A 26,485-nucleotide genomic window follows, 5' to 3' on the forward strand; every position below is an offset into this window, starting at 1 on the left:
CCTCAGGATTGTCTGAGGACTGTCTTTGAGTATTAGGAAAGCTCTTGGTATGTCGGGCTAGAGAGGGAAAATGTTCTCTCCCCCTATCTCAAAACAAATGTCACAGACTCCTGGGAGCTGAGGAAGTAGCTCTTCTGCTTGCTTAAGCATAGTTGAACAGCTGGTCAAGCATTTTCCTGAGATTGGAGAAGTGGTTTAAGCTTGCTCTAAAATAGTTTAGATAATAATATACCAAGACAGGGCTGGGAAGGTGGCTCAGTGGTAGAGCGCTTGCCTTGCATGCATGAGGCCCTGAGTTAGATTCCTCAGCACCACTTAAGCAAAAAGAAAAAAGGCGGAAATGGTGATGTTGCTCAAGTGGTAGAGCTCTAGCCTTGTGCTGAAGAGCTGAGGGACAGCACCCAGGCCCAGAGTTCAGGCCCGACGAACGGACCCCCCCAAAAATAATAATATACCAATGCATTGTCTCATAGGTCAAGTAAAAATGTATCTGTTGAAATTTTTGTGTCAATGTCTTCTGACCAAATCTTGGCAAAGATCATGCTTGCTTGTCTTCAAATACCCACTAACAATAAAGCATAGCATGCAGTGGCAATTGCTGTTTGCACTCTGCATCCCCAGTGTCCTGGTGATTTCGTTACCCTTACCCAGGGACCCCAAGGCACTAGACGATACAATTGGCACCCAAACAGGGACCCTTCATTGTTGAATTCAGGAAAGGATATTCAGGTAAGTACTTTTAATTACAGGGTGATGGGACAAGTTAAATCTACTCCGTACTTACATATGTTTAAACATTTACTTGCTGCTTATGGTCTAAATATTTCTTCTTCTGACATAGAACTGTGTATTAATGTAGTTATGGAATGGAATCCTTGGTTCCCCGATGAAGGAACATTAGATGTTGATAATTAGAAACGAGTAAAGAATAACATAGAAAGAGCTGTTCAAGAAGGGGAAAAGATTCCTATTAGATTTGATCCATTTGGGCTATTTTACATACCCTTCTTAAAGCTTTGAATGAGGAAAGATTAATAGCAGACTTAAAGAAAGAGGCCACCCCTTCTATTGTAGATTTACAATTGGACTCTGAGGTTAACGACACAATAGATAAGGATGCATTGCAAATAACAGAGAAAAAAAAGAGGTAAAAAAGGCTAAAAAGGAACAAACTGAAAGTGTAAATAAAATGTCTGAGCAAATGAAATTGTTTTTATCAAAATTACAACATGTGGAGTTGGAAATTAGCAGAGTGAAAAGAGAACCTGAGAAAGTGAAAGTAAAGCAGCCTTCGGCTCCTTCATTGGCCGATGCAATTTTTATAGCATCACTCCCTCACAAAACAGAGGGCTCAGAGAGAGAGTTTGATGATGAAATGCCTATTTTTTTCTTATCCTGTAATTCGACCACCCCCTATGAATGATATATCTCAACCAGCCAGATATGAAGGTGCTGCTGTTGATGATATTGGTAAACTTAAGAAGGCAGTGATGGTGTATCGTCCTTGCAAGGTACGCTCCAGGATGGTGAGCAGACTCCACCCTCCTTGCAGCAAAGTCTCCACCCAGTACCTGCATTACCTAGGCAACTGGTACACCTGGAAGAGGTCACATCTGCATCCACTGAGGTCACATCTGAATTTGATGTGGCCACACCTTTCTCTGCCCATACCCTAGATAAGGCCTAGCCCAGGCCCAGAGGCGCTCTCTCGCTGCTCTTTTCTAGCTCTCTCTGCTCTCTGCTCTTTTCTAGCTCTCTCACTGTTCTTTTATAGCTCTCTGCTCTCTCTCTCTCTGCTCTCAGTGTAGTATTCTAGCTCTCTGTTCTCTCTCTCTGCTCTTTCACTGTTCTTTTCTAGCTAGCTCTGCTCTCTCAGTCTGCTTTCTCGCTGCTCTTTTCTAGCTCTCTCTTCTCTCTCTTTCCTGTCTTTCTTTCCTCTCTCTTTCCCAGATCTCTCTTTACTAGGCTTTTCCCAGCCACGTGGAGTGCCAACCTTGCCTGGTCCCAGCAGGTCTATTGAATAAATCTACCCCTTACCTGAATACCACATGCCTGGTGCTGTTCTTACTCGGCTACCGCTTTTTAAAAACCTAACATGAATGGTGGCATGACTCGGATAAAGGGCTTAAAGTCAGGATAGCTAGGACTTCTCTCTGGTATTTTTTCCTCTTTTTTCTTTTTCTGTTTGTTTTCCCTTTTTTGCTCTGAGGAATACCCACAGTTCTAATGGCCTTTTGCGAACCCATCTGTCTGCTGTAGAAACAGCGCATCGATACCATTGCTGGCTTTCACATCCACGTCCACACCACTTCTCTACTCTGGTGAGTGAAGCTACACACCACTTCTCTACTCTGGTGAGTGAAGCTACTCTAACGTTCTCTGTTGCTCTCTCTAGAGGGCTCTGGGGGAAGTCGGGATGCCCCTTCTACCTGGTCAGCTCTCCTTCACTGACCAGACTGACTTTCCTACTCATTTAATGGGGTGCTGCGAATCATGCCTGAACCGTGAAACCCCTTTGAAATGTCTCCTGTGGTCCCTGGAAAGCCAGAGCGCCTCATTTTTATGCCATTCTCAGATGTAGACAATTTTTGCTACTACAATGGTAAATGGTCAGAATTCTCTTTATTTCCAGGCTCTCTTTGCTCTCTCTCTGCCATTCATGTCCAACTTTCCCTATCTCTCCCTTTCTTTTTTCTACATTTTAGCTTGTGCCCTGAAGAGTGCGATGCAGGCTGGATCCCAAGGACCCCCTCTAGGTTCTCTCTCAAAGGCTAGCCAACTGTAGTCTTGGTCTATTTGTTCAGGGTGTCTTTGCATTTTATTTTCAGAAATTCGCCATCTTGAGTTTGCCATCTTGGCCACATGCTGGCTTAAGGGTTTGGCCCCATCTAGCCCTTAACCTTCCACCAAACTTACTACTCCATCCGGCTATTCTAAGGTGCCTTACTAACAATTTGCTTTTTTCACAGGCCCTGGTAACTGAGGCCCAACCATGTGATGTGCTTTGTTAGCAAAGATGTCTAAACATTGTTGTCAAAATTTTCGGTTTTGAGTTTTGCCTTTTTTGTTTTGTGTTGTGTATTCTACTGACTACATGGTTTTAAAATACTGGGCATATCTGTACTGAAATTCTCATCACATCTAATGAGTTTTGTCATTTCAGAATATTTGTCATTCAATTCTTGATAAGAACCAGGTAAGCTCTACTTATTCTACTTCATCTCCCTATTGCTTTAATTCAAAACAATAAAGGGCTTTTGTAGCAAAGATTGCAGTTCAAAGCCAGCCCGGGCTGAAAAATCCCTAAGACTCCATCTCCCAACTAACCTACAAAGAGCCCAGCTGGAAGCATGGCTCAAGACTCTTATCTGTAAGCAGCCAAACACTGGAAGTGCTATTGTAACTCAAAGTGGTAGAGCACTAGCCTTGAGCAGAAGTGCTCAGGGACCGTGCCCAGGCCTTGAGTTCAAGCCTCCTTGAATACCAACTGGGACAAGCCATCCCAGCAATGAGCACTTAGACACAGCCAGTCTGGGGAACTAGGGAACATGGAGAGGAGTAAGAGGAGAGGACACATCAGCTATTTTGTGCCCTTTCAAAATTAACCAGAGTCTGGAGGTCAGGGGAAGTAAGAAGCCTGCCCATCCAATGTCTATACCTATCTACCTATTAACTGAACAGGAATTTATAATTCTTGCCTTTGTCACCTGACTTCTCTACCTAGTCGCCAGATGTCAGAAGTAGCTAAGGATATTTCTACAACATTTTAAGCCCCAAGTCCTTACTCTTGTCATTTATTTGCTCACTAGTATTTTTTTCCATCCCCTCAATGCTCATGAGACTTCTCCAGACTTCATCTAAGGACTCACGCCACCAAGAGACCACTGCTGCTCACTTCCTTCTCTGGGAGGGGACCAAATTCCAGCCTTTTACCCATATTGTCGAAGCCCCCTTGTCAGCAGGAAGTAGCCAGAGAGAATCCACACCCTATTTTATGATTATTAAAAGGATGGAATGTAAGGTCCGCTCCAGGATGGCGAGCAGACTCCACCCTTCTCGCAGCAAAGTCTCCACCCAGTACCTGCATTACCTAGGCAACTGGGACACCTGGAAGAGGTCACATCTGCATCCGCTGAGGTCACATCTGAATTTGATGTGGCCACAGCTTTCTCTGCCCATACCCTAGATAAGGCCTAGCCCAGGCCCAGAGGCTCTCTCTCGCTGCTCTTTTCTAACTCTCAGTGTCGTATGTTACTATAACATCAGAAGATGGACAAACAGCTGTCCTTAAACCTTATATTATGGAAGTTCCAGTTAACATAATTGGTAGAGATGTACTGGAAAAATGGGGAGCTTATATTCAATTTTAACATTTTTAGTTGGAGCCCATAAAGATATTATGGAAATCTGAGGAACTTCTTTGTATTCAACGATGTCCTTTTCTAAAGAAAAATTAGAAGCAGCTCATCAATTAGTTGAAAAACAGTTAACCAAAGGACATATCTAGCCATCTATGTCACCAGGGAATTCTACAATATTTGTTATTAAAAAGAAGTCAGGGAAATGAAGATTGCGGACTGATTTACAAGGAGGTAAGGCATCCACGTACCCTATGGGGCTTTACAACCTGGTATACTGTCACCTGCCATGCTTCCTAAAAATTGGCCAATAATAGTAATAGATTTACAGGACTGCTAGACTGCTTTTTTACCATTCCTGTACATGTAAAAGATTATAAAGGATTTGCCTTTTCTTTACCACAAATAAATCCTCAAACCCCTCATCAGCATTTCCAATGGTAGGTGTTGCCCCAAGGAATGATGAATTCTCCAACTATGTGACAGATATATGTTGATAAGGCCTTAAAACCTGTTAGACAAAAATGGCCTCACATTTATATTTTTCATTATATGGATGATATTTTATTTGGAGTACCAAATATGACAGAATCAGAAATGGTGTTACAGTGTTTACCCTCTATATTTAAAGATTTTTGGATTAATAATAGCACCTGGAAAAATACAAAAAGATACGGTGGTAAAATGTTTAGGATATGTTGTTTTTTGTTTTATTGTGAAAGTACGGTACAGAGGTGTTACAATTACATGGGCAAGATAGTGAGTACATTTCTTATCAAGCATTGTAGCCTCCTCCTTTATTTACCCTTCTCATTCTTTCCCATCTGCCCTCTCGCAAACCCAATCCCCCCCCCCAAGTTGTAAAGTTCGTTTCGACATGACAACTTGTAATTCTCATTGTTGCAACAGGTCCACCTGTATCCTTATTTAAATGACATGTTTTTCCCCTTCACCTCCAAAAATTATACCGACATCAAATACAGTGAAAGCAGGGGTTATGCTGTGGGGGAGGGACATACAAAGCAGCAAAGAAATAATCTTATAATTGTGTTAGAAACAAATGCATTAAGGAAAAAAAAAGCATTTAAATACATATCTTAGGGTTCATTTTCCTAACATCACCTTATCTAAACTTTTCTCCTTGACTCATACACATACTAGATATTGCAAATAAGGGAAATCATGGGACCTTTCTTTGGACTTGGCTTACTTCATATAATATAAATTTTTCCACTTATTTCCATTTCTGAACAAATGGGGCAATGTCATCCTCCATGCTCCAGGATTGGAAAGTTTAACATCATGAAAATGGCAATACTTCTCAAGGCTATCTACAAATTCAGTGTGATACCTATCAAAATTCCAACCTCATTCTTCAAGGAAATAGAACAGGCAATCCAAAAATTCATATGGAACAATAAAAGACCCCGAATAGCAAAAACCCTCCTCAATGGAAAGAACACTGATAGAGGAATATCAATACCAAATTTCAAACTCTACTATAAAGCCATACTAATCAAAACAGCTTGGTACTGGCACATGAACAGAACTCAGGACCAATGAAATAGAATTGAAAACCCAGAAATGAACCTGCAGACTTATAGCCATATAAACTTTGATAAGGGAGCTAAAATAATAGAATGGAAGAAAGAAAGCCTCTTCAGTAAACGATGCTGGCAAAACTGGTTAACTACTTGTAGAAAACTAAAGCTAGATCCTTATATACCGCCCTGAACCAGAATCAACTCCAAATGGATCAAAGACCACGGAGTCAAAGGAGACACTCTGAAAACATTACAGGTTGGAATAAGAGAAACCCTAGGTCTCCTTGGCGCAGGCCGAAATTTTCTTAATAGAGACCCGGAAACACAACAAATCAAAGAAAGGTTGGATAAATGGGATTGCATGAAGTTGCAGCGCTTCTGCATGGCAAAGGACCTAGCTAGCAAAATCAATAGAAGGCCCACGGATTGGCAGAAGATCTTCACTAGCCATACAACGGATAAGTGTCTCATATCTCAAATATACTTGGAACTCAATAAATTAAATCCTCCAACAACAAATCCTCAAAGAAATAACTGCCGAATAAATAAGTGGGCTAATTACTTAAAGAGAAATTTCTCTGAAGAAGAAAGAAGGATGGCCAATAGACACATGAGGAAATGCTCAACATCCCTAGCCATAAAAGAAATGCAAATCCATACAACATTGAGCTACCACCTCACCCCAGTTAGAATGGCTAAAATCAAGAACTCTAACAACAACAGATGCTGGAGGGGATGTCGACAGAAGGGAACCTTATTTCATTGTTGGTGGGAGTGTAAACTTGTTCAACCATTTTGGAAAGCAGTATGGAGGTTCCTCAAAAGACTTTACATAGAGCTCCCCTATGACCCAGCACTCCCACTTTTGGGCATTTACCCAAATGTTTACAAACAAGACCACACTAAAGCTACCAGCACAACTGTTTATTGCAGCATTATTTACCATAGCTAAGATCTGGAACCAGATGCCCCTCAGTAGATGAATGGATCAAGAAAATGTGGTATATATACACAATGGAATTCTATGCCTCCATCAGAATATATTGTTTGTAGACAAACAGTGACACCTCAAAAATATCTTTACGACATGATCAATTACATAAGTTAAATGATTTTCAAAAGTTACTAGGAGATATTATTTGCATGCGACCGGCCTTAGGAATTCCTACTTATCAATTATATAATTTTTTTCATTATTACAAGGGGAGCCTGATTTACATAGCAAAAGAACTTCAACTAAGGAAAGCTGAAAGAGAAGTACAAATTGTAGAACCGAGAATAAAAAATGTTTTTATATCGAGTAATGCTAAATCAACTCATAAATTTATATATTTTAGATACATGGAACTACCCAACAGGAATTATACGACAAAATGAGCTACAATTAGAATGGATTTATACACGGCATAGATTTACAAAAAATACTATGCCTTATGAACCACATTTGGCAATTATTATTCAACAGGCCAGGCAACGGGTATTTACCCTATCGGTGTATGATTTATATGAAATTATCTTTCCTTTGCCAAATGTCCAAGTAAAATATTTTTTAAACCTGTCTCAAACGCTACAAATAGCATTAGTAAATTTTACTGGCAATTTTCCTATCATTTTCCCAAAGGTAGATTGTGGGATTGCTTGCATAAACAACAACTTGTCATTAATTATATAATTACCAAGGCCCCTATTTCCACTGCTCTTAACGTTTTTACAGATGGCTCCAAAACAAAAAGTGCTATTGGACAACAAATAAATACTGGGTACAAACAGCTACTTAAGCATCAGTTCAACAAAATGAACTTTGTGCTATTAATAAGATGTTACAAGATTTTGTGAGAGATGTTAATATTGTTACTGATTCTGCCTATGCTGTAAGAGTTGTGACTAATATAGTCACTGCAGTTACACATTCATCTAAACCCCAGCTAAACCAACTATTTAAACTATTACAAGCATTACTGCAACAACGTAATGTCAAACTGTTTGTAACTCACATTAGAGCTCACTCTTCATTACCTGGGTACCTTGTATATGGTAATAATCAGGTTGATAAATTATTTAGTTTTGCTTCTGCTAAACAGGATCGTGCTCATTTACATACAAATGCTAGCCATTTACATATGCATTATAAAATACCTTATTCTCAATATAAACAAATTATAAAAAGGTGTCCTATATGCAGACCAATGCATTTGAGAGTTGTACCTGCTAGAGAAAATCCTCGTGGATTACAACCTAAGGAGCTCTTGCAAATGCATATAATCCATGTATAAGCCTTTGGCCGATTTTCCTTTCTACATGTTACACTAGATACTTATTCCAAATTTGTTTGGGCTTCTGCCTTATGGGAGAAACTGTTAACCATGTAATTGAACACTTATTGGAAGCTTTTGCCATTATGGGAGTGCCTGCTAAAATAAAGACTGATAATGGACAAGCCTATAAAAGAATCAGATTTAAAATATTTTGTAAACTTTATGATGTGGTACATATTACAGGAATAGAATATAACCCCCAAGGACAAGCCATTATTGAACGAGTTCATGGCACACTAAAACAACAAATTAAAAAATTAAAAAGGAGGAAAAGGTTGGATGAGCGTATGGATATTTTGTGGTTTTCCATGCAAAATCTTAAAATAATTTTACATCAAGCTCTTTATGTTCTTAATTTTTTAAACTTACCTCAAGGATATATTTTAACTAGAGCTGAGCACCTTTTTGAACAAATATCAGAAAAACCTTATTTAAATTTTTCCGTATGGATTAAGATTGCATTGGATGCAGAATGGCAACTAGGAACATTATTAAATAAGGGGCGAGGATAGGATTTTGTGTCTACACAGGATGGCAAACAATCCTAGCTTCCTGCCTGATGGATACAGATGCGGCCCAGTGAGGACAGCCCTGTATCCTTCAAGGAATCGGCCACCAGTTAAGGAAAAAGAAATCCCCACTGCCCACTTAGGGGCAGGTTAAAAAGTTGACTGGAGAAGGACAAAAGGTGTTACAATGCAATGGTAAACCTGTCACAGCTGAGAACTTGTTCCTGGCCATGTGTGCCCTGCTTACTATAAACACTGTCCATGCTAATGCTAATTTAAGTTATTAGGCCTTTATTCCTAATCCTCGTTATTGGAACCTGTTATTTGGGGAGACATGGATATAACCGTCTATACTGTTCCTGCTGTTTTATCTCCTCCTTGGAATAATTTCACATTTTGCAATAAGGATGATGGTAGCTTTTTGAATTTTAATTACTATACTCATTCCTTGCCTGTTTGACTGGGGCCTCCTCCATGTTTAGTAATGAATTGGCAACATTGGGTTTTACCTGGGAAACGCACTTCCAATTCTAAAACACTGCTGCAGCGAATAACTACTTGGCCATTAATAGTAGCTGGGAAAGTGTCTCTTATGGCACGTTATCCTTACCTATGTGCCCTGATTTACTTATATCGATTTAAAATATCAGCCTTTTGTGTGGCAAGAGTGTAGAGGAATATTTGGAAAAATGTTCAATAATTTTATTAATTGAGGACCTTTTGGGCAGTTTATTAACACATGTTCAGAATGGAATATTACCAATTGTGATTTATCAAATGTTACTAGGATGCCGGAAGCCATTAATGGATCGCATACTGGAGCTCGATTGATGGCCTGGAGAGTTGGAGGCATTGCTGATGCTCTATGGGTTTTCATGGCTGCACCCACTGCTGTTCAGACTCATCTTTGGAAGGTCGCAGCGGGGCTGAATCCCGTGATGCTATCAAATGGATCGTTTTCAAGGACAGTGAACTCTGCATCGACTTATAATTTTACTTTGTACAAATCTTATGATGCAACTGCTTGTGTACCTCTGCCTTATGCATTTTTAGTGGGAAATTTTACATTTTATCCTACTATTTCTTGTTTTAATTGTCACCTGTGTTCTTGCATAATTCCTCTCTTAATTTTAATGATAGTGATAGTATTATGATATTACCAGAAAGAACTCATATTTGGCTACCTGCTAAATTAGGAAGAGAGTGGTCCCAAAATCCTTTGGAGAGTGTTGTTATTGAATTTTTTACCAAACTACTAAAACGTACAAAGCGTATGATTGGAGCCATTGGAGCTTAATTGCTTAATTGCTTAATCTTAAGCTTAATTGCTATTACCACTGTTGCTGCGGTGTCTGGAATGGCCCTACACACTTCCTTACAAATTAGCACTTTGTGGAAGAATGGCACCGGGATTCACATGAATTGTGGGTCTCACAGGTAGAAATTGATGCTCTATTACAAACACATTAATATTCTTAAACAGACAGTGGAATGGTTAGGAAACAAGTTATTGGTTGTGGAAAAACAGTTATTGTTAAAATGTAATTGGAATTTTACTACCTTTTGCATTACTAATATAAAATATAATAAATCCATACATGATTAGAATGTAATACAGCAGTATTTATCTGTAATTTCTACTGCTGCTCAATTGATTGCTCAGTTACAATTTAATGTACATGAGATTTTTGGTAAACAATTTACAAATGATGATGCTTCTAATATTGCTAATGCATTCATTAAACAATTGGAAGGGTTAGATCCGAAAGAAATACTACAAAGCATTTCACATACTGCTAGTGGTATGGAAATTATGATTGTTATTATTTTGTCTGCACTTGTACTGTTATATTTGATTTTTATGAAACCAATGCAAGCATCTATGATAACTCTGTGGAAAGCTTTACTTTTAAAACAAAAGAAAAAAGAAGGAAATTGTGAAGACTCAGGGTCTATGTTGAGGGGGCCGAATGATGCAGGCTTCGCCTCAGGATTATATGAAGACTGTATTTGAGTATTAGCAAAGCTCTTGGCATGCCGGGCTAGAGAGGGAAAATGTTCTCTCTCCCTATCTAAAAACACATGTCACAGACTCCTGAGAGCTGAGGAAGTAGCTCTTCTTCTTGCTTAAGCATAGATGAACAGCTGGTCAAGCATTTTCCTGATTGGTTTGAGCTTGTTCTAAAATAGTTTATATAATTATATACTAAGACATTGTCTCATAGGTCAAGTAAAAATGTATCTGTTGAAATTTTTGTGTCAATGTCTTCTGACCAAATCTTGGCAAGATCATGCTTGCTTGTCATTAAATACCACTAACAATAAAGCACAGCATGCAGTGACAATTGCTGTTTGCACTCTGCATACCCGTTGTACTGGTGATTTCATTACCCTTACCCAGGGACCCCAATGCACTAGAGGTTGACAAAAGCCCACCCAGGCAGGAAGGTTCTCTAGATTCTTATCTCCAATAAACTTCTTAACAAAAGCCAGCCACAAGTGAGCTGAAGTTGAAGTGGTAGGGCACGGGCCTTGAGCATAAACAGGCTCAGAGACAGTGTCCAGTCCCCGAGTTCAAGCCCTAGGACAAACAAATAAAACAAAAACGAAAATAAAAGAAATCCCAAATTTAGCATTTTTCTCACTGTATACAGATGCACGTAATTAAGGAAATTGCTTCCTGTTTTACATACAGGTAGAAGAAAGAAGATGTCACACAATTAGTCTCTTCATACCATTTTATACCAAAGCCTCAGAAAATCGCCCTTTTTCTAAATTTATAAATTAATATCATCCATTTGTTGCCAACTCTGTCAACATTATTCACATTATCATTTTATACATGAAGTGTTGGTATATCTATTAACAGTTCTAATTATAACTCTCATGAAAGAAAATTCTAGGCAAATAGAATTCCAGAAACATTTGTAAATTTGTCAATTAAACCCTCTATTTAAAAAGAATTTTGTAGTGGGCTGGGAAGGTGGCTCAGTGGTAGAGCACATGCCTTGCATGCCAGAGGCCCTGGGTTCGATTCCCCAGCACCACATAAGCAAAAAGAAAAAGCTGGAAGTGGCGCTGTGGCTCAAGTGGTAGAGCGCTAGCCTTGAGCTGAAGAGCTGAGGGACAGCGCCCAGGCCCAGAGTTCAGGCCCCATGACCGGACCCAAAAAAAAAAAAAAAGAATTTTGTAGTATCCTATAGAATATGAAATTACAAACAAAACCAAAACATTTATTTTAAATCTAAACTCTAATTTAGCAAGATCTACATAGTGCTACATTAGATTAACTTTGCTATTTTTTCAGCCTTAAGCTTTTGAAATCCTTCATCCTATCCTTGGAATATATCAGAATGATGATTACTTACTTTTTCAAATTTTGGATGGGAATCATGAGCCATTTTGCATCTAAGAATGTTCTGTAATGAAGAGAACATTTAAAACACAACTGAGGATTACATATGAGTTGCATTTCAATAGGAAACTTGACTTCTGAAAACATAATGACAAAATTAGCCCAAACTTCCAACTTTGTATTCCTTTCCTGTTTGGTTTGTTTTATTAAGACAAAATTATAGTACCTGGTCCAGGGAAGGTATCACTGTGTAATTCCACTATCTAATCTCCTTTCTTAGTCTGAGTGCTAGAATTCTAGCCTTGTATCACATTGCCCCTCCATAGTTTCTTGGTTTATTTAATCTAGATACAGACTAGCAATTCTGAATTTCTCCAGTAATATTATCCACTATACTGCTCAGAGTGTTCATGTACTCTTTTCAAAGATGTTCTAACATTTGACACAGGATATGAACATTTTCAGATGCACCTGCAAGAGTCTCTGATTCATTCCTCCATGGACCGGTTCCCATTAGTAATCATTACTTGACTCTCTTACTATCTCTGGTCCTTATCTATGTATGTAATATTCTTAAACTTTTTTGAAGAAGGTTCTCTTGAGGACTTTCTAACATTAAAAATTATCACTTGGTTCTAGTCTTACTCAGGACATATTTTCTATTGTTTTCCAACTTTTCCACATATTCTGAGAGTTGCTTCATATGTGTATTTGTGTGTGCATATAAGTGTCTCTGTATATATGTGTATGATTGTATGTATGTATGCAAAAGCGTCAAGATCTTATTCAGCAATCTTGCTCATGACTGGTATTCCAATACTTGAGCCATGTTTCCAATCCAGCTTTTGGTTGGTTAATTATAGCTTCTCAAAGACTGTTCTGCCCAGGCTGGATGCAAACTGAACTTCCCAAACACTTTTATATTCTTAGGTTTTATTCCTCCAGTAGTATCAACTTTTAAATTACAAACATTTTTGTGAGTGAAAAAGCTAAGTTGTAGCCTATATTTTTAACTTACGAATTTATATAAAGATAGATGAACATGCACATTATATATGCTGTGTGTTCACTGTTAGAAGTGTGATCCTAAGCTGGGTGGTGATGAGATCTTCAGATAGGGTTCAAAGCCAGGCCGGGCAGGAAAGTCCCGGAGACTCTTTTTCCAATTAACTACAAGAAAACTGAAAGTGGCACTGTGACTCAAGTATAGAGCATTAGCCTTGAGCTGAATAGCCGAGGGACAGCTCCCAGGCCCAGTGTTCAAGTGCCAAGACCACCACCAACAAAAAATACATAAGTAAAAGAAAGAAAATAAATGTGATCTTCTCCACCAGTTAATGGCTAGTATAATCCCTGATCTCTCAGGATGGACTTTTTTTTCCAATTAAGTCCATGCTCTTATATCTGAGTTGCATTGGAAAGAGAATTATGCTTCCATTCTACTGTCTACAAAGTTGCGTGATTAGCAAGCGTGATTAAGAAAGGGAGTGGCCTCATACTTCCTGTTCCACGTGGGAGTAATGCTTTCTCTATATCACTCTCAAATCTACATACTGAACATAGCTTTATTGTTTCAACGTCGCCTTATTTGTAGAATCTTATATAGTGTATTGAACCCTTATACTTAAACACAAAACTTCTCTTTCTCCTATTATTGCTATTGTTTCCTTACTGTTAACTCATGAACAGTTGGGAAATAATGTGCAGCACATACACTCACAAAAAAATGATCTGAGAACCTTCTTCCCATTTAAAATTCACCTTACTTTATAGAGAACTTACAAAGTTTGAACTCAATATTCTCATGGAAAATGTATTTAAGAGCAATATAAATTTCATATTTTCTCTTTACTAAGTTGTCTCTGAAACACGTGTAACCTCAGATCAGGGGGTCTTTGTGTTATTTCCATGAAGCAAGAAAGCATTCATTATATCTCAGGCAGCACCGTAGATTGTTCCTGGAAGTAACTGCTACTGGATGTGGAAACTGATCCCAGGAGAGGAATGGAACATAGAGGATTGACAAAGTTCAAGTTAACTTGTGCTTTCATTTTTACTGTACAAGAAAATCAGAAGGCTTGAAAGAAACTCTGTCCCCGACTTTTTCGTGTGTGTTTTTACTCATATATAGCTTTTCTGTAAACTTCTAATTGAGGGTATTACAAAAAGAAATAATGTGCCATTTGACGGCCAGCATAGAACAAAAAGAAATAACATTGTTTTAAACATGTTCTACTGCAGAGACTGGGAAATTGCCTCAGTGGTAGAGCGCTTGCCTTTCATGCATGAGGCCAAGGTTCGGTTCGTCAGCACTATATAAGCAAAAATTAAGCCAGAAGTGGTGCTGTGGCTCAAGTTGTAGAGCACTAGCCTTGAGTTGAAGAGCTGAGGGACAGCGCTCAGGCCCAGAGTTCAGGCCCACGACTGGACCCCCCAAAACAGTTCTACTGCCAAGAAACAATGACACGGAGGTTTTAAAGTGTCTTACCGCTGGTATTTCCTCCCCTGAGATGATTCTCTTGTTTCAGGAGTCAGTTATCAATTCCTTTAGTTTGGTCCTGAATTCTCGAGAGCAATAAGGATTCCAAAAAAGCATCCAGTGAGTATGATCAGCAAAAAGGCACCTTTTCTCAGACCAGTACTCCTTTAAGCAGGGTCCCAGTGAAATATCTGGGGTTTTTTTGTTTGCTTTTTTTTTTTTTTTTAGTTTGTGTTGGTTATGGGGCTTGAACTCATAGGCTGGATCCTGTCCCTGAACAGTTTTATTTCCTGATAATCTGCCCCCAAAGCTAGTACTATACTGCTTGAACCAAAAGTCCACTTGTGGCTTTTCTGCTGTGTAATTACCGATAAGAGTTTGACAGACTCTCCTGCCAGGGTTGGATTCGAACTAAGATAGTAAGAAAGCCAAGTGACATCAACTGTATAGACGTCACTCTTCAAAGAAGAAATATTAGATATTTATTGTGAAGCTAATATTTTACATTTTTTCTTTTTTTATTGTAGGAATACCTTACAGAGGAGTTACAATTACACGGGCAAGATAACGTGTACATTTCTTATCAAACATTGTTGCTTCTTCGTTGTTTCTGCTTCCCATTCCTTCCCATACTCCCCCTCTCCAAAGTTGTAAAGTTCGTTTTTTGACATAACGACATGGACATCTCATTGTTGCAATGGGTCCACCTGTATCCCTAAACAAATTGTTTTTAGAGAATATGTCCAGCACAGATTCCATAACATAACTTACCAAAAGTAGGTGCACTGAATAATTTTTTTGGAATTAATTTTTTTGCTTGGGAAGATTATTGATCTTGTCATTCCTTCTGGGGAAACTTAAAGTCATATTTCACCTTTTTTGTTGGTTGTGGGGTTTGAATTCTGATCCTGGGCACTGTCCCTCCACGTTTCAGTTCAAGTTGTGCACACTACCACTTTAGCTACAGCACCACTTCCGGGTTTCTGGTGGTTAATTGAAGATTAGTGTCTCATGGACTTTCCTGACAAGGCTAGCTTTGAACCACAATGCCCTGGTCTCAACCTCCTGAGTAGCTAGGATTACAGTTGTAAACCACCAGCACCAATTTCATATTTGCATTTAGGTGGACTGAATGACACTGTGTAAACAAAGAATGGAATTTTAACCAAATGATGACATTGCAGCATTTCAGAAAAATTGAGGTAGCAGTAAATATGTCTCCTTTTCCATTTTGTTACATTAATGACTCATGAGCTATGGGACCCTTATATTAGCATCCTGTGACATCTTTATAGGTATATTTACTATCAGGAAATGTTCATAGGGAAATATAGAAAGACTGAGATTTTTAGAAAACAAAGGAGATAAGGTATGAAACAACAGCATAGAAGGAGGTACATTTTGGGAGTTCCGGGAAGATGGCAGAGGAGAAGCTGGAGGCAAAACAAGCTCTCCCATAGAAAGCAGTTTTAGAGCTCCAGTGAAGAGTCCTAAGCCAGAGAATAACACCAAGTGTGCCATCACAGGACAGAGAGTTAGGCCAGAGAGGGAAAATCCAGGCAAGGAGACAGATCTGAGCTCTTGCCAGAAACTGCTGCTGCTGCTGTGGTGGCAGTGGTGGCGGCAGGGGCAGTACCACCATACCTGAAACAGAGAGAGTCTGGGGACTAAAAGAGCCAGATGCGGCAAGCAAGCAGAAACTACTCAACACCAGGAAGAACCAACAAGGAGCAGACATATTCATCCTGCATTTCGCAGACTAGAGACGACCCAGGAACCAAGACTCAGCGTGAGTAGAAGCCTGACTTCCTCACTCCTTCTCAGGTAGCAGAGGAGGGAAGGCCACCCCTTCCCCCCCCCCCAGTACCAGAGATCTCCATATTGGATACTGACAAAGCTCCGCAGAGCTGCTAGCTCCAACTCAGGCCTTGGAATAAAAATAGGGTCATTTAGCAGGTCACAAGAACTTAACGGCATGACCTGCCAGACTCAGCTCCACCCAGGGAAAAGTCACCCAGTTCGGGCACCAGCCCTGGGAGTGGCTTTCTTCATTGGGTAATCAGAGCCACAGACTGCCCCTCCCTTTAGTAGCCTCGACATCAGTAAACAGAAACCCTGCGAGTGGCTCCAGGCTGGCCTCTGTGAGTTTCTCACAAACTAGCCCCAGGGAAAAGCTACTGTTTGCTGAAAGGCCTCAACTCTACCCAGAACATAGCCTCATCACAGCATTTCCAAACTTGAGGAAAAAGCCATCTCCCTCTTTTGTGATACTCAAAGCACACCCCCATCTCATTGAACTAACTCGGGAGGAGGATCGAAAAATCCTGGGTAAAGCAGAAAATTTTTCTGCCTGTCCAAACAAACTGACTTAAGAAACCAACCAAGCCACAGGACCACAAGCAGACCAGAGACTACAACCAGAGGCTGATTACAGACACAAGGGAGGTACAGGATTTTTCCCAACCCTCCCCAAAAAATCAAAGAACTATTTTTGTCCCTCTTCTTATTTTTTATTACAACTTTAAATTTTTATTTATTTTCTAAAACTTTTTTAAATCAATTTTTACCTTTTTTGAAAAAAAAATGTTTTCTAGTAACTTTTTTTCCCCCTATAATCTTTATTTTAGGGATACATGCATGTGTGCATTTTTCTTTCTTTTTTTTTCTTCTTTTAAAATTTTTTTTCTTTTTGTGTTTTGCTTAGCTCGACTGAACTTCTGATCTTTTTTTTCCTTTCTTTCTTATGCTTCTCACCTTTTCCTCTCTTTTGTTCCTCTTTATGGGACTTAATTGTTGTTCTGCACATCCTCAGATAAACCCGTAGGTGACTATTAGCCTCTATCCCCCATTGTGTACACACTTAATCCACAAATTTATTACTCAATTCAAAACTTCTGAGAATTAAATTCCTTAATAGCAGTATTACCTCTTTATACCTATATAACACTTTAAGTATTTTTATTTTTAAATTTTTCACATCTCCTTTATATCCCTCCCCTTCTCTCAATATATTCCCGTTCTTTGAATAGTTTGTTCTCAAATCTGCATATTACTAATTTTTAATTTTCTACTTTTTCTGGTCTCTTTTTTTCCCTTTCTCTTTCTTCTTGTTTTCCCTCTACTTCCATCCTATCTAACCTATTTCCTGCTTTGAGACTAGGACTTAGTTAACTCTCCCTGTACCTTCCCACATCACTCCATTCCTAACACTAATAATTTCCCTAACACTAATAATTTCTGGTTTACCAAATTCTTCTTAGCGGTTCATAGCCCATTAATATATAGTTGTTTGATGTTGAATAGAGATATCTGTTGAACTAGATTGTATCTGCAGACTATTGACTATGCAAATTCAGACTTTGGTTGATGCTTGCCTAAAGTTAGTGTTCTTGCACAAAACTGCTGTTACTTTCATCCCAAATGGGCAGAGTAAGCCGGAAAACCACAAGAAAAATGGCAGGTCCGGGTATCTCCACTCCCACTCATGATAATCACAGGACAGAACAGATAATGTATAATTCAGAGGAGAGTTCCCAAATAGCTCTACAAACACTGCTGGCAAACATGATAAATGAAAAGATTGAAAACATACAAAGAACTCTGTATGAGCGTGATAGGGAGAGAGAGGAGGCAAACAATAGGTCAATGCAGGAAAAGATTGAAAACCTACAAAGGACTCTGTATGAGTGAGAGAGGGAGAGAGAGGAGGCAATCCAAATGTCTATACAGGAATATCATGAGTGTGAGGAAGCTACTCAAAAACTGATACAGGATTTGCGTGAGCAGTTTCTTGAGAATAATCAAAGAGAAAGGTAGGAATGGCGTGAACAGGAGGAAGATAAGCAAGGAGTAATACAGGAATTGAGAAAGCAGGAAGAGAATACAGAAAGATCACTAAAGGCATTCATGGGATCCATTAACAAAGAGCTGAAGGAAGTCAGGGAGACCACAAAGGAAATGCTGAATGGAACTCCACAGAAGGAATGGGAATCCAAGAAAACCATAACCAATTAACTAAGTGATTTGACAATAAACACTGAACACCAAATTAAGGAAGTAAAGAAGTCCTTACAAGATCTAAAAGAAAGCTTCAATAAAGAAATTGAAGCCATCAAAGCTAAATAATTAGAAGCAAAAGAAATAAAAAACAAAGTAGAAAGTCTTGACAGCAGTTTAGACCATGCAGAAGATCAAATCTCGGGGATTGAAGATAGCCTAGATATTATAGAGAAAGAACATACAACCTGCAAGACAAATCCAAGAAATATGATAGATCTATCCAATACTTAGAAGACACCATCAGAAGGGCTAATCTAAGGATAATGGGTATAGAGGAGCACCTAGAAACAGAAGTAAATGGTCTAGGAAATTTGTTTAACAGGATCATAGCAGAGAACTTCCCAAACATGCAAAAAGATAGGCCTATTTAGATACAAGAAGCTTTTAGAACTCCTAATAGACCAGATCAGAATAGGACATCCCAGTGTCACATTATTATACACACAGGATCAACTCAGACCAAGGAAAAGATCTTTAAAGCTGTCAAGGCGAAAAGATGAATCACCTATAAAGGGAAACCAATTAGAATCACCTCAGATTTCTCAGCATAGACAATCAAAGCAAGAAGAGCCTGGAATGATGTATGACAAGCCCTGAAAACAAACATCTATCAACCAAGAATACTGTACCCAGCTAAACTCTCCTTCATAACTGAAGACCAAATAAAAACCTTCCATAGCAAAGAAAAATTGAAACAATACATCTCCAACAAACCAGGCCTACAAAAGATTCTTCAAGATATCCTACACATAGAAAACCAACAAGACCACAATAAAGGCCAAGAAACTGCACCCAAACTGAGAATCCAAGAACCATAGGAAGAACACAGTTTTCGCAACCCCCAAGAAGGTAGATAACATGGCAGCAACTCCCAAAGACCTCTTAGTCCTATCTCTTAACATTAACGGATTTAACTTTACAATTAAGCGACATAGACTGTCTAGTTGGATTAAAAAACAAGATCCTTCTAACTGCTGCCTTCAGGAGTCACACCTTGCCCATAAAAACAAACACATTTTCAAAGTTAAAGGCTGAAGCAAAATCTACCAAGCAAATGGCCCCCATAAACAGGCGGGTGTTGCAATCCTAATATCAGATAAAATAGATTTCAAATTAAAATTAGGGAGAAGCGTTAAAGAAGGTCGATACATAGTAATTAAGTGATTTCTCTTTCAGGAGGTTATTGCAATCCTTAATATCTATTCGCCAAAAAATGTAGCACTCAAATTTATACAAGCAACAGTACTTTCCCTCATATCCCACATAGATCCAAAGACATTAATTGTTGGGGATTTTAGCAAACCACTCTCCCCGCTAGATAGATCAACTCGGCAAAAATTCAGAGAAACCGCAGATCTAAACAGCTGCATAGGTCAACTAGATTTAAAAGACATCTACCTAATATTTCACCCAGCAGATTCAGAATACACGTTTTTCTCAGCAGCACATGGAACATTTTCTAAAATAGACTACATTTTTGGCCACCAAGCAAACTTGTCCAAATTCAGAAACATTGAAGTTATACATTGCATTCGCTCACACCACAAGGGAATACAATTAGAACTCAACACTAAAAGCCACCAAAGAAATTCCGGTAACATATGGAGGCTGAACAACACTGTTGGACCCCCAGTGGGTCATAGAAGTGATGAGACTTGAAGTTCAAGTATTCATGATATTCAACAAAAATGTACACACAAATTACCAGCTCCTCTGCGACATAGCAAAGGCAGTACTCAGAGCAAGGTATAGGTCTGAGTTCCCAAGTCAACGAATTGGAGAGATCTGAAACCAACACTTTAATGAGACATCTGAACCTCCCTGAAAAAGAGCAGCAAGATAAACCCCAATCCAGTAGATGGAAAGAAATAATTAAAATTAAATTAGAATTAAATGAATTAGAATCCAAAAAAACTATAGAAAGTATCAACAAAAAAAGAGTAGGTTCTTCGAAAAAATCAACAATGTTGACAGACTCTTAGCAAATCTTATCAGAAAAAGAAGAGAACACACCCAAATAAATAAACTCAGAGATGAGAATGGAAACATCACCATGGAAAAAACCAGATTCAGAACGTTTATAATGGAATATTTGACAAAACTTTATGCTAATAAGTTTGAGAACTTGACAGAAATGGACCGTTTCGTAGCAAATATTGACATGCCAAAACTAAACCAAGATGAGTTAAATCAGCTTAACAGGCCCATATGAGGCATTGAAATAGAAACAATAAGAGACCTCCCAGCTAAGAAAATTCCAGGAACAGATGGATTTACAGCAGAATTCTACAAGGCCTGCAAAGCAGAGCTCACACCAATACTCCTCCAACTCTAAAATGAAATTGAAAGAGAAAGTTTACTACCGAACACATTCTATGAAGCCATCATATCCCTCAGACCAAAACCAGGCAGGGACTCATCAAAGAAAGAGAACTATAGACCCATTTCTTTGATGAACATTGATGCAAAACTTCTCAACAAAATGTTGGCCAATAGACTTCAACAATTCATCCAAAAAATCATACACCACGATCAAACAGGATTCATTTCAGGGATGCAAGCTGTTTCAACAGACGCAAATCAATTAATATTATTCATTACATCAACAGGAGCAAGGATAAGAACTACATGGTTTTCTCAATAGATGCAGAAAAAGCATTCGACAAGATCCAACACCCCATTATCATGAAGGTTTTGGAAAAATTAGGAATCCGTGGAACATTCCTCAATACAATATTGGCTGTATATGACAAACCTACAGCCAGCATTATACTTAATGGTCAAAAACTAAAGCTATTTCCTCTTAACTCAGGAACAAGTCAAGGATGTCCACTCTCTCCACTTCTCTTCAATCTAGTATTAGGATGCCTAGCTACAGCAATCAGACAAGATCAAAAACATAAAGGGGATCCAAATAGGGAAAGAAGAAATAAAACTCTCCCTCTTTGTAGATGACATGATCTTGTATTTAAAGAATCCCACAGACTCCACTCCCAAATTACTCAAGCTGAATCAAAACTTTGGCAAAGTAGTAGGGTATAAAATTAACCCCAAAAAATCAATGGCTTTTCTGTATGCCAACAATGAGAAAAGTGTGGATAAAATTAGGAAAGTAACTCCATTTGTAATAGCACCTCTAAAAATAAAATACCTAGGAATTAACTTCACCAAAGAAGGGAAGGACCGGTATGATAAAAACTTTAAAATCTTGAAAAAGGAAATCAAAACAGACCTTAGAAAATGGCAAAATCTCCCATGCTCCTGGATTGGACAGACTAATATTGTGAAAATGGCAATACTTCCCAAGGCTATGTACAAATTCAATGTGATACCTATCAAAATTCCAACCTCATTCTTAGAGAAATTCATATGGAACAATAAAATCCCCAAATAGCAAAAACGCTCCTCAATGGAAAGAACACTTCTGGTGGAATATCAATACCAAATTTCAAACTCTACTATAAAGCCATAGTAATCAAAACAGCTTGGTACTGGCAAAAGAACGGACTTCAGACCAATGGAATAGAATTGAAAATCCAGAAATGAACCTATAGACCTATACCCAATTAATCCTTGATAAGGGAGCTAAAATAATAGAATGGAAGAAAGACAGCCTCTTTAGTAAATGGTGCTGGCAAAATTGGTTAAAAACTTGTAGAAAACTAAAATTAGGTCCTTATATAACACCCTACACAAGAATAAGCTCCAAATGGATCAAACACCTCGGAGTCAAAGCAGACACTCTGAAAACATTACAGGATGGAATAGGAGAACCCTAGGTCTCCTGGCACAGGCCAAAATTTTCTTAGTAGAGACCCGGAAATACAACAAATCAAAGAAAGGTTGGACAAATGGGATTGCATGAAGTTGCAGAGCTTCTGCATTGCAAAGGACCTAGCTAGCAAGATCAATAGAAAGCCCACGGATTGGGAGATCTTCACTAGCCATACAACGGATAAGGGTCTCATATCTCAAATACACTTGGAACTAAAAAAAAATATATCCCCCAACAACATGTCCTCAAAGAAAGAGCTGCCCAATAAATAAATGGCCTAAAGACTTAAAGAGAAACTTCTCTGAAGAATAAAGAAGGATGGCCAATACACACATGAGGAAATGCTCAAACTCCCTAGCCATAAAAGAAATGCAAATCAAAACAATATTGAGATACTACCTCACACCATTTAGAATGGCTATAATCAAGAACTCTAACAACAAGAGATGTTGGAGGGAATGTCGACAGAAGGGAACCTTACTCCATTGTTGGTGGGAGTGTAAACTTGTTCAACCACTTTGGAAAGCAGTATGGAGATTCCTGAAGACTTCACATAAAGCTCCCCTATGACCCAGCAATCCCACTTTTGGGCATTTACCCAAATGTTCACAAACAAGACCACACTAAAGCTAGCAGTACAACTTTGTCTATTGCAGCATTAGTTACCATAGCTAAGATATGGAACCACCCCAGATGCCCCTCAGTAGATGAATGGATCAAGAAAATGTGGTATATATACACAATGGAATTCTATTCCTCCATCAGAAAGAACGACATTTCCCCATTTGTTAGGTAATGGAAAGGCTTGGAAAAAATTATATTAAGTGAAGTAAGCCAAGCCAAAGGAAACAAAGGTCCCATTGTTTCCCTTATTTGCAATATTTAGTATATGTATGAGTAAAGCAGTAAAGGTCAGATAATGTGATCTTAGGAAAATGAACCCTTGATATGTATTTAAATGTTTTTTTCTTTCATGCCTTTGTTTCTAACTCATTTATGAGATTATATTTTTGTTGCTTTGTATGACCCTCCCCCACATTACAACCCCTGCTTTGACTATATTTGATGTCGGTATAATTTGTGGAGGAGATGTGGAAAAACAAGTCGTTTAAGGGTACAGGTGGACCTGATGCAACTATGAGAAGTACAAGTTGTCATGTCAAAAACGAATTTTACAACTTTGGTGCGGGGTGGGGGTGTTGGTGTTGGGGGATGGGGAGAGGCTGGGAAGGGATGTGAAGGGTAAACAAAGGAGGAGGCTGCAATGATTGATAAATGTACTCATTACCTGGTCCATGTAATTGTAACCCCTCTGTACAGTATGTTCACAAAAAATTAAAATTAAAATTAAAAGAATAAAAAATTTAAAAAAGAAAAAAGAGGAAAAAATGCACACAAGTAAAAAAAAAAAGAGAGAAACATTTATCACGCAGAGATTAAGAACTAGCCTAAGAGATTTAGAATGATGAAGGCAATGAGCAAAAGCCTAGTTGACAACGAGTTCTTCAATAACTAAAAATGGTTCTCTAGACCAGTATCTGGTATACATTATTTACTATCATTTTTTCCTTCCATCTGGAGTTATTCCTTATTTTCTGTCACAACTAGTAATTAGCCTCTGCTTTTTTGATGCCAAAACTGATCCAAAAGATTTCAAAATCACACTTAGACTACTTTTCACTTTGTGATTAGCAGTGATTACACAAAATCTTTGAATCCTTGAATTTCCAGAATTAATCTTCAGCTGACATCTAAGCACATTCCTAGCATTAATTGCTGTGACTTAAAGAACAAAACTTTTTTCAACACAGTATCCTAACATAAGTAAAATACATGAATTAGGGGCTATTATCAGGTATCAGTATGGAAATAGCAATAATGTATTTCAAGTATGGGTCCTTTATTTTCCATTTACTAATTTTTTTGCCAGTCCTGGGGCTTAAACTCAGGGGTAGGGAATTATTCCTGAGCTTTTTTTCTCAAGGCTAGCACTCTACCACTTGAGGCACAGCATTCCCTCTAGTCTTTTTCTTTTTTTCTGTGTTACTGAGGAATTGAACCCAGGTTTTCATGCATGCTAGACAATCACCATACCATGAAGGCACATTCCCAGAGCCCTCAATGACTTTCTTAAGAAGGCATTATATTTTCACTCCATAACTATGTATCATAAGTTTGGCCAGGTGCTAGAAAATGATGTAGAAAGCAATACAATTCAATAAGTCCAGTAAGGCTGGATGGACAATGAATTTCATGGTCTAGCCAGGGAACAGTGGGGCTTACCTCAGGGAGCTGTTTCAACAGGCTGAGCGAGACAGCCCCTGACCCACAGCCCACCTCCAGAATGAGAAGGTCACCTTGGATTCCAGCCACATGGGGATGCTGGACCCCCTTCTCCAGCACCAATTCAACCAGTTTTTGTAAAAGAGAGAGAGAGAAGTCAGAATTAAAATGAAGTTGAGTGCCAGTGGCTCAGAACTCTAATCCTATCTACACTGGAGGCTGAAATATGAGGATCATGGTTCATAGCCAGCCCCCGCATTAACGTCTTTGAGCCTTTTATTTCCAAAGAACCATCAGAAAACCAGAGGTGGTGCTGTGGGCTCAAGTGGTAGAGCACTAGCATTTTGCTGAGGAGCTCAGGAACAGTGCCCATGCCTAGGGTTCAAACCCCACAACTGACAAGAAGTGTACTTCCTACCACAAGAAGTGAATTGAATAGCACCCATTGTCCTAGGGAGCATGGTAGTGAAGTCAGGCTGAGCTTCCTGTGAAGTTGAAGTCATAAGGAGGTCACCTGACTTCTCTGTGCCTCGGTTTCCCCAGATGCAAAATTCAACACAGTGAAGGATCCCCTTCCTCATGGGGATAGGGTAATGATGAAAGAGAGCCATGGTTTGTTTCAAAATCCCCAGCTGTTGCATGATTAATAACTGGCCCAACCTGAGCCCTTTGTGGGTATCTTCCTGTCATTTGCTCACAGAATTGCAGAGAACCTTCTCTGAATGCCACTCCCTCCATGCCAAGTCATGCTCCAGAGATTCCCTCTCTATAAATCCCTTGTTTCCTCAAAACTGTCCTGTGAGGAGAATGAGGTCTGATGGTTGTGGCCCTACCCAGAGCTTCACTTGTGGTCAAGAATCGGCTGCTGTGGACTAAAAGTTTGGGATAATCCATCTAAATCGATGACTGAGCATGACGCTACGTGTTTACCATCCCAACTACAGAGGACCAATCCTGGTGGAGCATACCTGTCCCAGATAGGAGGACCTCGATCCAGTCCAACTAGAGCATATAATGAGTTTCTGTTTCAGAAATGCCCAAGACAGAAAGGTTGCTCCTCAGATCCAAGAAAGTGGTCATGGTGCCCCCAGAGGGGTGTCTGATCCCAGGTAGTGGTGATTTGGGGGCAGCCACTCACCTGTGCTGCTGGGAAAAGCTGCTGGAGGTTGCTCCAGGTGGGGCAAGCAGCAATGGCAGCGGCATTGCAAACACATGGGCCAAGAGCAGAGAACCAGGGCCAGGGACCAGGTCATGGCTTTATGCGGGCTGGCAGTGCACCATTGCCTGAGGTTTGAAATCCTGCAACTTGGAAAGGTGAGGAGGGAGCAAGGGTGCGGGCAGGCTTCTCAATTTCCTACTATACTCCAAAGTTGCTTGAGTCTCTTCCTCACCACTCAGCCACCTCTACCTTCCTCAACTGCTGGTAGTGTTGTAAACTAACAGAGGGAATCCGGGGTGCTACTAGGCAGCATGGAATGTGGGCGTGGTCACCGTTCTTGTATCCCATTGGTCAGAAATAACCATGAAAGAATGGGGGTGTGGCCAGAATTCTGTGATGCAAGCAGCATGGGCGGAGTCAAGAAGATAGGAGCTCCCCCAGCCCTTTTCCCAGGGAACAATGTCCAATTCATTTGGAGATGAGATGGTGACCTGCTTTAGCTGGATGGCTGCACAGATTGTTCTGTATGTCTGTTTGTTGCCAGACCCAGACCGTGAACTCAGGATCTGGGCACAGTCTGTGCACTGCTTTTGCTCAAGGCTCGCCCTCCACACTGGAGCCCTGGGCTTCTGGCTTTGTTGGCACTGAA

General features: G+C 39.4%; 1 long non-coding RNA gene across 1 annotated transcript in view; it reads right to left on the bottom strand.

Moving 5' to 3' along the window:
* The window catches only part of LOC138810718 (uncharacterized), a 60,818-nt gene extending 34,734 nt beyond the window's left edge, over positions 1-26,084 (bottom strand). Inside the window, exons 1-2 of the long non-coding RNA XR_011367230.1 lie at positions 25,816-26,084; positions 12,095-12,145 (exon numbers count right to left, since the gene is read on the bottom strand). This is a non-coding gene — a long non-coding RNA (uncharacterized lncRNA). The remainder of the gene's footprint in view (positions 1-12,094; positions 12,146-25,815) is intronic.
* Between the last annotated feature and the right edge of the window lie 401 nt (positions 26,085-26,485).

Source organism: Dipodomys merriami, unplaced genomic scaffold, assembly GCF_024711535.1.
Source record: "Dipodomys merriami isolate MVZ:Mamm:240054 unplaced genomic scaffold, mDipMer1.0.p SCAF_507, whole genome shotgun sequence".
NCBI classification, from domain to species: domain Eukaryota; kingdom Metazoa; phylum Chordata; class Mammalia; order Rodentia; family Heteromyidae; genus Dipodomys; species Dipodomys merriami.